General features: G+C 34.3%; 2 non-coding genes across 2 annotated transcripts; one reads left to right on the top strand and one right to left on the bottom strand.

The window, feature by feature from the left end:
- Positions 1–807: 807 nt before the first annotated feature.
- TRNAR-UCU (transfer RNA arginine (anticodon UCU)) lies at positions 808–880 on the bottom strand. Its single transcript has one exon. It is a non-coding gene; the product is annotated as a tRNA-Arg (tRNA).
- A 168-nt stretch (positions 881–1,048) lies between these two features.
- TRNAF-GAA (transfer RNA phenylalanine (anticodon GAA)) lies at positions 1,049–1,121 on the top strand. Its single transcript has one exon. It is a non-coding gene; the product is annotated as a tRNA-Phe (tRNA).
- The last annotated feature ends 9,838 nt before the right edge of the window (positions 1,122–10,959 follow it).

The following is a 10,959-nucleotide window of genomic DNA, read 5'->3' as shown; positions in this document are numbered from 1 at the left end:
ACTATTTTTGAAGAACTACATCTACTTAGACAACATTAATATAACCAACACATAACACTAATACATACTAAAATAAACACAAGGTGGATCACAAACTCCAAATCTCTCATAGAGAAATCAAACACACTAGAAATCACCCATGGAAGACCAAGAGTCACTACTTATAAATCTACTTTTATTTAGAAACCACCTCCATATTAGAAGTCAACTATCGAAGATCAAGAATCACAACTTAGAATTACACTTCAAATGTCCCTATGAGGAATTGAACTTGGGTCTTAACAATGAAAACTCAACGTTTTAACCAATTGAGCTCAACCCCTTGAACAATTTACAATAATTTAATAAAATAGATTTTATTTTTAATGTAAAATCACTAGCTTTTGGAGAAGGATACATACAAAACAATGAAGTCCATTTGATGTTGGATTTGAGGACTCGAGCTTACAACTTCTTAGTAAATATTAAGAGATAATAATCCCCAAATGGGATAAGAATATTGCTCACTATATTTATTATAACAATTTGCACAATAATTCCCCATGGAGTAAGATATTGTTCATTATATTTATTATGAAAATTTGCCATAATTAAGACTGAAATTTGATAAATAACATTAAATGAAAAATTTGAGAAAAAAAAAAATGATTAAGAGGCACATTGAAGATAATAAATTCCAAATAAAAAGCAATTTAGAATCCAATGCTAGGGAGAACATTAAACAAGAGTGAAATATACTTTGTGTTTTCAAAAGGAAAAACAAACGAATTACATGTCCAAAAGATTTCGAATCTGTAAAAATTGATGCACGCCCGGTGGGACTCGAACCCACAATCGCCTGATTAGAAGTCAGACGCCTTATCCATTAGGCCACGGGCGCTTTGCACTATGTGCTATATTTGTACAAAATTTATAAAAACTATTTTTCTGCAAAAATTTCACCCACCTACTTCGTTACTTACTGTCGTTCACAAACGATAAAATAGTCGCGCCGTCTCAAAATAGAATGAATATATTTTTAAAAGTTTAAATTACAAATTTCATGCGCGCGGGGATAGCTCAGTTGGGAGAGCGTCAGACTGAAGATCTGAAGGTCGCGTGTTCGATCCACGCTCACCGCATTTTTTTGTTTTTGTTCATCTAGACCTATAACCGTTAATTGAGTACTTTTTTTGGGGACTTTTTCTTCACTGATTTATTTGTTTTTACATTCTCTATTTATCACTTACTCATATTTTGTGTATATTTTAATGTTTCTTAAATTAATATATGTATTTGTGTATTTGTCTTTTAAGTCATTGTTTTTAATCTTTTGTTTTTCCTTATAATAAATAAAATGGTGTCAATTATTTTTTCTTTTAACTTTATCAATTGGTATGAACACACATTAAAGTGTTGGATCTAGTCTTTTTGACAATCGCATACATTGAAATCAAATCCATTCATAACAAGAGATGCATTGCATCAAGTTCCCACTAATAGTGTGATTGTTTTTGAAGATTTAAGTAGTGCTACTAAAGAATGAGGTTAAGGCTTCAAAGAAGGATTCGCTTACTAAACTCTTAGAAATCACTACTTTTTTCATATACTCTAAAGATTAAGAAATATTTATTTTTTAAGTTTTTTACTTTTGAGGATCAAAATCCCAAAAGATGATACACCAATAAAGATATACATATAAGAAAAAAAAATTGAGTACGAATATAACCTAAATAATTTAATATATATTATTTTTAATAAATATATTATAGACTATAGTTAGCGGGAACTTGATAATTGATAAAGTAATGACAAAAATTTCAAATTATTTAGGTGGGAGATGTATTTGAATTGCATGATGACTAGACGTGACAATGTGGCTCCTTATAGTGATGCTAGACGAGTGATGGATGCTAAGCCGAGGTGGATGAATAACTTATGGTACAATAAGGCCAACTGGAATAAAGGGTGGGGCTCTCTTTGTAGCAGGCAAGACATTGAGGGGGATTGGGGGGGGGGGGGGAGATGTCTGTTAGGCTAACATTGACACCCTACTCATGGCCCAAATGGAAGAAAGGGTGGCACCTCTTGTATAATAAGCTATTTGTCAGGGGGGTGATGATTACTGAGATGATGTAGATGCCCAACTCATGGTACAACAAGATAAGGTGGACGAAAGAGTGGGGTCCCCTTTATAGTGAAGGGGTTGTAATGATGAGGTGGTTGGTTCATGCCTGACTTGTTCGTGTAACCACCCTAGAGGGCCACTTTATGATGTCGAGAAGTTACCAATTTTTTATGCAACCATGTTGATGCAATGACTAATAAGAGCAAAAAAATACTTTTTTAATGGATGTTTTAAGTGTTGCCATTTTTCATTCTTGAGAATCCCAACATAATCTTTCACTTGGTATTGAGGGAAAGGGTTGGCATGCTCACCATTTATTGCAAGTGCTTATTAATTATTACATCATCATTGGCATGCATTTAACCATGGCAGTTAATTCCAAGGCTTCAAAATCTTTTTAATTGGCTAATTTTAGAGTGTTAGAAAAAGAAAGGGCTAAGTCTCTTGTTTGGGTTCTCTTTGTTACTATGTTATCTGTGATGAGTTTTACCATGGGTGGGGATAGGGTAAGAATTGAGCCCAACACCCACAATGAGTTCAAAGGGAACCCCATGGTGTGACATATATGTAATGAGGGAGGGGTGGCCCAATTTATTGAATGTATAAATGGTTATGATGAAAACCTATCTATCCATTTTTTTAGGTCTTGGGTTGATAGGAGGGTTACTGTGGGGGTGTCTCATTTGAGATTAGTGAGGAATTCATAGATAAAGCGACGAGTCTCTCCACTAGAGGGAGAAAATGGAAGAAGCAAAGCTAGATAACATATAGTGAAAGTTTATCCCAATTCTTCAGGGAAAATGAGGAACCGATTAAGCTACATGGAGGATTGACTCAAGCCAAACCGCTAGACCCATGGAGCTAAGTTTTCCTAATGTTAATGAAGTTCTCTATTTTAGAGGGAAGATTCAAAGTGTATTACTATTACTATCTTCCTTTGCTTAATCATTTTTTGTAATCATTATTTTCTCTCCCTTTTGTTTTTCCTATTAAGCCCTCTGGAAAGTTTGGTTCATGATGCTCTGTATATGGCCAAAAATCAAGGTTGGAAACCCATACCCCTCCACCAAGGCCTTATTTTCTCACTGTACCATTTCCACTTGGCCCTTTTCCCTCTTAGACAGATAACAGTTATAGAGGCCTTTGAAGCCCTTGAAGGCCCATGCTCTGACTCACTTCTTGTTGCTACTATATTTGATTCCTCGAGAACTAGAAAAAAAAACACCTGCAAATCCTAATTGTAGCTAAAGCCCTATCTCACCTTGGCTCCCCTGCTACCCCTACCCTTGGCATGGTGGCTATAGATAAACACCCAACTATCACCTCTACCACAGATAATAAAATGAAACCCTAGAGACCCTCCCCATTAGAAAAAAAAATACAAGATTACCATTTAGGAGGTGGTCAATGATGAGCAGGAGGAGGGTAGTGAAGATGATAGTAAGAGTGGAAGCACTAATCGCAAAATCTTGCATAGGTTGGTTGGGCGTATGGTGGGAAAAGCAAATGGTAAAAAAATGGTCAACTATGAGGAGGATTAGGAGGAGGACATTGCTAACAATGAGGATGTCCCTGAAGATGAGGAATAAGTTGAGGATGGCATGTGGAAGGTTGAGACAAATTCTCTATCGACAACTTTGTGAGCAGTGGTAAAAATGAACCCTTGGACCTAACTGAGGAGGCCATGTTGAAAGAGGTGGACAATCACTAAGGGGAGAGCATGTGCAGCTGTGCTAATTATGGGATCATGACAAAAGACTTGGAAGCCCTGAAGAAAAAAGCGATGGAGATGGAACAAAAGATGATTAGAGTCTCCAAGTTTAGTCTCAAGGTGATGCACAACTCAACCACTTCCTTGTGCTTGATGTAGAAAAAAATCTTGGGTAAACATGTTGATAATGAAGGGAACTACAAGGAACTCTTCAAGTTCCTCACTAATGACTAGAGAAATGTGCTCAAATAGCCATTGGTTGGTTGGCTTTAGCTATTTAGGCCTTTTGGTTTATTTTGTTAAGACTTTATATATCATTATCATTATCATTATCATTATCTTGTTAAGACTTTTATGTTGTAAGTATGCTTGTTAGTGTGATGTAAGTTGTTAATGTTGCCTATGGGTTGTTAGTGTAAGGGGTCAACACCCTTGTTTTGATTTTCATTAAGCAAAAACAGGTTTTAAGGGACCCGAAACCCAATTACATTCAAAAGATATTCAAGAAGGAAACAAGCAAGACAGCTGCAAAAGACCAGCAAAAAAAAAACCAGCATCAGAGAAAAGGACAACAAGAGGCCAGCAAGAAATTGACCCCAAGCCTAGCATTACAAGAAAATTAAAAACTCTTCATAGTTTCCTCAGCATTCTGCACCAAGAGCATCATTGCCTTGGCCGCTTCCCTCAGGTCATTGTTTTCCTGTCCAATCTGACTCTCTTTCATTTTCGTGTCCTTCTCAACAGTAGTTTGCCTAGTTCTGCGCCTAGTGTTCTGGTGGGTTGGGTTGAAAGTTGGAGCATCTTCAATAATTACCAGGTTCTTCTCCTGGTTTTTCTTTTCCAGATGATCCACCAACGCGTTCATATTCTGGGATGAAACTTTAAGGACCTGGAGACTGTGAGTCATGAGGCTTTTCAATGCTTTCTCATTACGGGCAATCCGGGTGTTGATGTTGTCTTTGTCCTCCTCCACCTGTTCTTTCATAGTTTTAATAACGTCCTCCAAATGTTTCAGGTCGCCTTTTATCAGATCTTTCTCCAGCCAGTCCTCCATCTCCATTTCCTCCTCCACTTCACTGTTTTCCGTATCCTCGTTCTATTTCCCAGAGTTAGACATCTTAATCAGCTTATTGATCTTATCTTCCAGCTCCCTTTGCTTACCCTGCATGCTGGTGATGTTTTCAACAACCCATTTCTGGAAATTGAAATATCAAAAACAAAATAATTGTAAATTGTTAAATTGTAGGTAGAAATAACTTTTTAATTAAATTATTTTGCCACTATGTCATATCACACTATTTAGTGCCATTCAAAAAATTAGTAGGCTCAACAATTTAAGCACAAAATTTAAAGCATTGCAACTTTTTTTTTATAAAAAACAATGACAAATTAGTTTTGAAATGATCATTTCTAAAAGAAACCAATAAAAAACATGTACAATAAAGTCAAGATATGCCATATACAATAGTGATATGTCATTCAAACCATAAATGCGATTGACATTTGATTGATAAATTAGATGCTTTAAGAAATACCATTTCTTTTTAAAAAGAGAAAATTTAGATTTTCGCTCTTACTGTTTCTAATATAAACCAATAGAAAGACAAATAAATGACAATTTTACAATCACTTAAAACATAAAATTAAATATAACTATAAGAATTTTGATCAAAAATTTCAATTCTATGTTACAATTGGCTAAATTATTGAAAGAAATTGAATGTGTAAGTATTCCTACCTTGGATGAACTAATAAGATTCAATGCTTTTTGTAATGCTATTGTTAAATTTGAACCATGGTAATACGCTTCTTATCTTCTCTTCTTAGACATGGGTTTTGTAGTGTTTAATAAAGTTCAACTTAGAATTTATATTCGATTGAGTTTCATAAATTTTCTTTCTCTATGATATTTTGTTGATAGTCTCATTGAATCTTTAGAGAAATTTATTTTTCACAAATAAAATAAATTTTATTTTCTTTATCTTGAGAAATACATTTTTGTAGAGATTGATTTGTAATAAGTTATTAAAGAGTTCATTGATGTTCACATAACACGTCAACATTTCTCTCAAAGAGACTTGAACCTTTCTCTTATGCTTTGTTTATGTTCTAGGTGATAGCCCCTTAAGCTCTTCAAAGAGCTCATTAGGTTGTTATAACTATTGAGAATATTTGCAATAAAATCCCTTATGAGTGTATGAAAATTTGAACTATAATGATCTATATTCAAGGATAATGAAATGATGATTATACAATTACACAAAATCAACAAACTATATGAACACATAATTTATATGGAGAAACTCTTTTAAGAAATATGTCACATGAGAAAGAGGGCAATTATGTATTTTAATCTTCAACAAAAAGATACATCTAGTACACTAACATTCTCTTCACTCTAACAACAGTTGCACACATCTATAAAATAAACTTACGAAACTAATATCTCATGCCTCCAATTTAAAATAATACACCATTAAATCATATGGTAAAATGAAAAAAATTCTCACATCCAAAATGAAGAGGGTCTTTTGAGAATAGTAAATGTATCTTCCACTAAATCATGAATAGTAAAAACAACCTCCATACTACGTTCCTAATGAAGGATCATGGAGTTTGGTCCAAAATGTCAAAGAAAAAAAGTCACACAATCAAAATGAGAAACTATTCACAATATTATGAACTGTGAAAATTGTATGTCAACAATCAATACCCTTCACGGGAGGGAATTACATTCCTAATGAAGGATCATGGAGTTTGATTTGAACAACAAAGAAAAAACTCACATAGTCAAAACTAGAAACTATGCACAACCTCCATACTAGTAAAAAAATGACATCTTTGATTTGTAACTCCTCCATAATGGCTCACATTCTAAGGTAGATTTTCAAAATTATTGCCCCTCATATGGAACCCACCAAATCATGCAAGATGCCCCACTACTCAAATCTCATGCCCAATTTGAGAAATTTTCTAAAAATAACATTGTAACCACCAGTGCCAACTCCATCTCCTCTATGAAAGCATGTAACAACTAATGCCAAGATTACCAAGGAATATTAAAAGAAATATTTTCCAATTAAACCATAGTTTTTCAAGGATGCTTTCCAAGAGTGTTGGAGATAAGTAAAATATGCATTGAATTGCATGGTAAATGACACTAATTGTAAAAATAACAATTAATCAATGGTCTTTCAGTACCTTTTGAATACAACCATGGAATGATTTTCTTTCAACCACCTCAGTTTTTTAATTTCTCATACAAGAAAAGAAGTGCAAACTTGTCATTAACATTGATTAATCACTTCAATTCTAAAGCATTCACCATATTTTTTTTGGACTTTCCCAAATATGAATTTAGAACATATTCAACATCTCAAATATAGAAATCAATATCTCAAATATAGAGGTAGGACTAAGACTTCCACCACTTGTTCTCTTACCTATAGAAAATAATATCTCAAATATAGAGGTGGGACTAAGACTTCCACCACTTATTTCAACCAATCTAAGAATTATGGATTTTGTTGACCCTCCATATTCAAGCCAAGTTCATTAATTAGCTTTTGAGATGTGGGATTAATTCAATAATATGCATCACTTGCAAATCATCTATCTTTCTTACTTTGAGTTAAATATTAATATGGAAAATATTTGTCAACTTGCCTTCCGCTTGAGACCTACTACTCTCAATAGATGAACCTTCATCACTATGTCACATGGCGTGTAATAATATATCTAGGAGATACAATTAATATCCTTAACCTTTCTGTCCAAGGGGTTGAGCTTAACTGGTTAAAACACTGGGTTCTCACTATGGAGACCCAAGTTCAATTCCCAATAGGGACATCTGAAGTGGAATTCTAAGTTGTGACTCTTGGCCTTCCATAGGATGAGGAAGGTCTTGGGGCCAATCTAATCAAACATAATAATAATAATAATTCAAAGATATGTAATGGGGATGGGGCCCCCTACTGTGTCCCCACTCGTTCATAGCTCCAGTCAAAAGCTATTTAGGCTTTGGCCAATTACCAATAAAAAAAATAAAAAATCCTTAACCTTGCTCACAAATGAATAGTCTTGTTGTTGATATTATCATAAGGGCTTAATGTTGAATAAAGTTTCCAAAAAATCTCTTATATATTCCTATCCTTATCATAATAGTAATAATGATCCTTGTCTTTTTCATTTGGCATAACCATGATTATGGCTCTCTTCTTTCCTTTGACTTGCCTTTGCCCTTTCCTTTGTCAACACTTTGTTGCTAAATTTTACCTTATTATTTTTATCAATATGACACATTTTTCTTCTTATTAATCTCCAAATAATAAGTTTGAGAACACATTGAATCAATGTCCTTAGTTTTGGCCATCAAAATTAACCCCTTCAAGTGCCAAAATAGCCTTCAAATGTACCTCACTAGCACTTCATGATCCATACCATATTTACAAGATTCAACCACCTTGTTTTAGAATTTGGATGTTTACTCCTATGAACTTTAGCCTTGTATTTTCCTATAGAAGTTAAATTAGATGTCCCTCTCTTCATCATAGCATATGGACCTAAAATAGATTCTTTAGAAACTCTTTCAAGTCTTAATACTTGGAAGTTAGTGGAAAAAAATGTTTTGCATTATTGAATAAGAAGGTGATAGAACAACCAATGCTAACATTACTAGAGTTGAATAAACTATTCTAGGTTGATGCACTCCAAGAAAAGGAAAATAAACAAGATGCATAAACAAAAGATTGAATAATAAACAATTATTTTACCTTGTTTACATTGTTCCTTTAATTGAGAGAAAAGTGAAGTGCACCTTAATGTTTGGAAATTTTTACCAAGGGCCAAGATGAAAATTTTGATGAAGGGATAAGATTCAAACATTGGTGGAAGACTCAACCTTGTAAGAAGCATCACAAGAGGACAAAAGGAGATTGATGAGGTATGAGAGAAGAAGGATATTGATGTGGTATAGGGGAAGACATGCTGACACATGTGAGCAAGACATGTGTAAGAGGTATATTGGCTAAATTAGAGTAAATAAGTAATAATCTAATTGTTGGCATTTTGATGATTATGTTGTGATTGTCATTGATGGACACACACTTGCTATGAGATCAATTTGAGAATGTATGAATTATGCTCAGCTAGTAATTGTTCCAAACCGGTATCATGTTGTAGTCTTTAGACTACTGTTGTTATGCAGAAAGTGTTTACCGATCTCAAGTGGTATAAAGACCCAAGCAACATAGAGAGATCAAGTGGTTTAAGGATATCAAGTGAAGCAGAGCAAAGGAGCCAAAAGAGGCAGTTATCTTTTTCTCAGTCTTCAATTTTCGTCAACCGGTAATCCGTTAAACTAGTATTACTCTCAATCACCAACCGGTAACCGGAAAGTTGGATAAACTGGTAATACTTTGTGATGAGTTACCAACCGATATATTTTTGTGATGAGTTACCATCCACCGACACTTTGATGGTGTTTTTGTGCCGTGTTATCAAATTTGTTTAGATACAATGAACCTAGGAACTTGTAATGAAATCATATTGGACCGACATGAAATTTGATTCCTTTTTAGGACATCATGTCTAGGGTTTTGTATGCGTATGTATGAGGGTAGTTGTTAGGTTTTGGTGGATAATTTTTTAAGCTCTTGAATGTGCGATCTTAACTGAGAAGATCAAGTCAGTGAGTTGTAACAGAGTAAGGAGTTACTAAAGACTGAAGTAATGCTGAAATGCATTAGCTATGAGCTACAATGGATCTAATCAAGCAGACTGTGCCATTTGCTAGATCATTCACTTGTTGATTACTCACATCTTTGACAAGTCAGAAACCCTTAACCAGGTAGGCCCATAAAAGCCTTTGTAAATCCTCTAACAAGGTGATTCACATTTGTGGATTTTAAATCCTCTCACAAGGTAGTCTTTAATTGAACTTATCTCCTAACAAAGATTGAGATTCCTAATAGGATCTGTTCTGGTAAAGAACATTGTATGACCTTAACCGGTCTAGTTACTATTCTACAGATAGTTACTTGTGAGTTTCATCTCACCATGGTTTTTCCCATTTGGGTTTCCACGTCAAAATCTCTTGTGTTATGGTGATTGTGCTTCTATGGGTGAATGCATTATTTGCTATTTGATTTGCATGTGTGTTAACCGATTTGTTTGCTAAACTGTTTTACCAGTTTACTGCTAGACTATTAAAGTGTTTAAGTACAGTATTTTTTGGTATACTAATTCACCCCCCCCCTGCTCTTAGTATTCATCACTAATAATTAACTATTAAGTGGACCCTCTTACTTTATTCACTTAAGCTAAATTTAGGAATATTTAAAAAAAAATTAAATTAGGTTATGTGTTTTTTTTGTCTCATGACATAGGATGAGGACATCATAATCTAACGATGTTCTCACCTAGGGTTTTATCTAAGGGTTTTTTATCCCTTTTTATAAGGATTTATTCATTGTAATCATTCATTTAAGGATCTATTTTGTATCAATAGAATCCTCAAATTCCATAACAAATCCATCTTGATTTTCTCTCTATTGTGATAGGTGTTTAGGTTGTAGGTGATTTTTAGGAGCTATTAGATTCAATATCAATTCCTGTTGGCAACAACAATAAGGAAAATTGAGAGGGGGGGGGGGTGAATCAATTTTCACCGGATTATAACAATTAAGCACAATCTCAGATCTGATCAATTGCAACAAAAAGAAAGATAATGACAATATCAACAACACACATAAAACCAATTTTTTTGATGTGGAAAACCCAGTTAATGGAAAAACCATGGTGGGAACCTACCCACAATGAGATGATACTCTGTAGTAGTATGTGTAAATATTACAATGGGGAATGCACATGCATTCAGACACACTGCCTAGAGATCACTGCTCAAATTACAATGACCTAGAAGGCTCCAATCCTCAGGGAAGGTTCACTACCTTACAAAATGATTCGGACTACAATCTGGAAAGAGTGAACTGCAAAAATAACATCTGCTAATGCCTGATGATAGTTTCAGTTAAGCTCAAATGTCTGCCCTTCACCAATCTCTGCTCTACACACCACATCAAAAAATGAATTCACTTGTTCATACATACACCACTCTCTGATAATGCAGACTCAACATGAC

Source organism: Cryptomeria japonica, chromosome 6 (genome assembly GCF_030272615.1).
Source record: "Cryptomeria japonica chromosome 6, Sugi_1.0, whole genome shotgun sequence".
NCBI lineage: Eukaryota > Viridiplantae > Streptophyta > Pinopsida > Cupressales > Cupressaceae > Cryptomeria > Cryptomeria japonica.
This window is presented reverse-complemented; position numbering and strand designations above follow the sequence as displayed.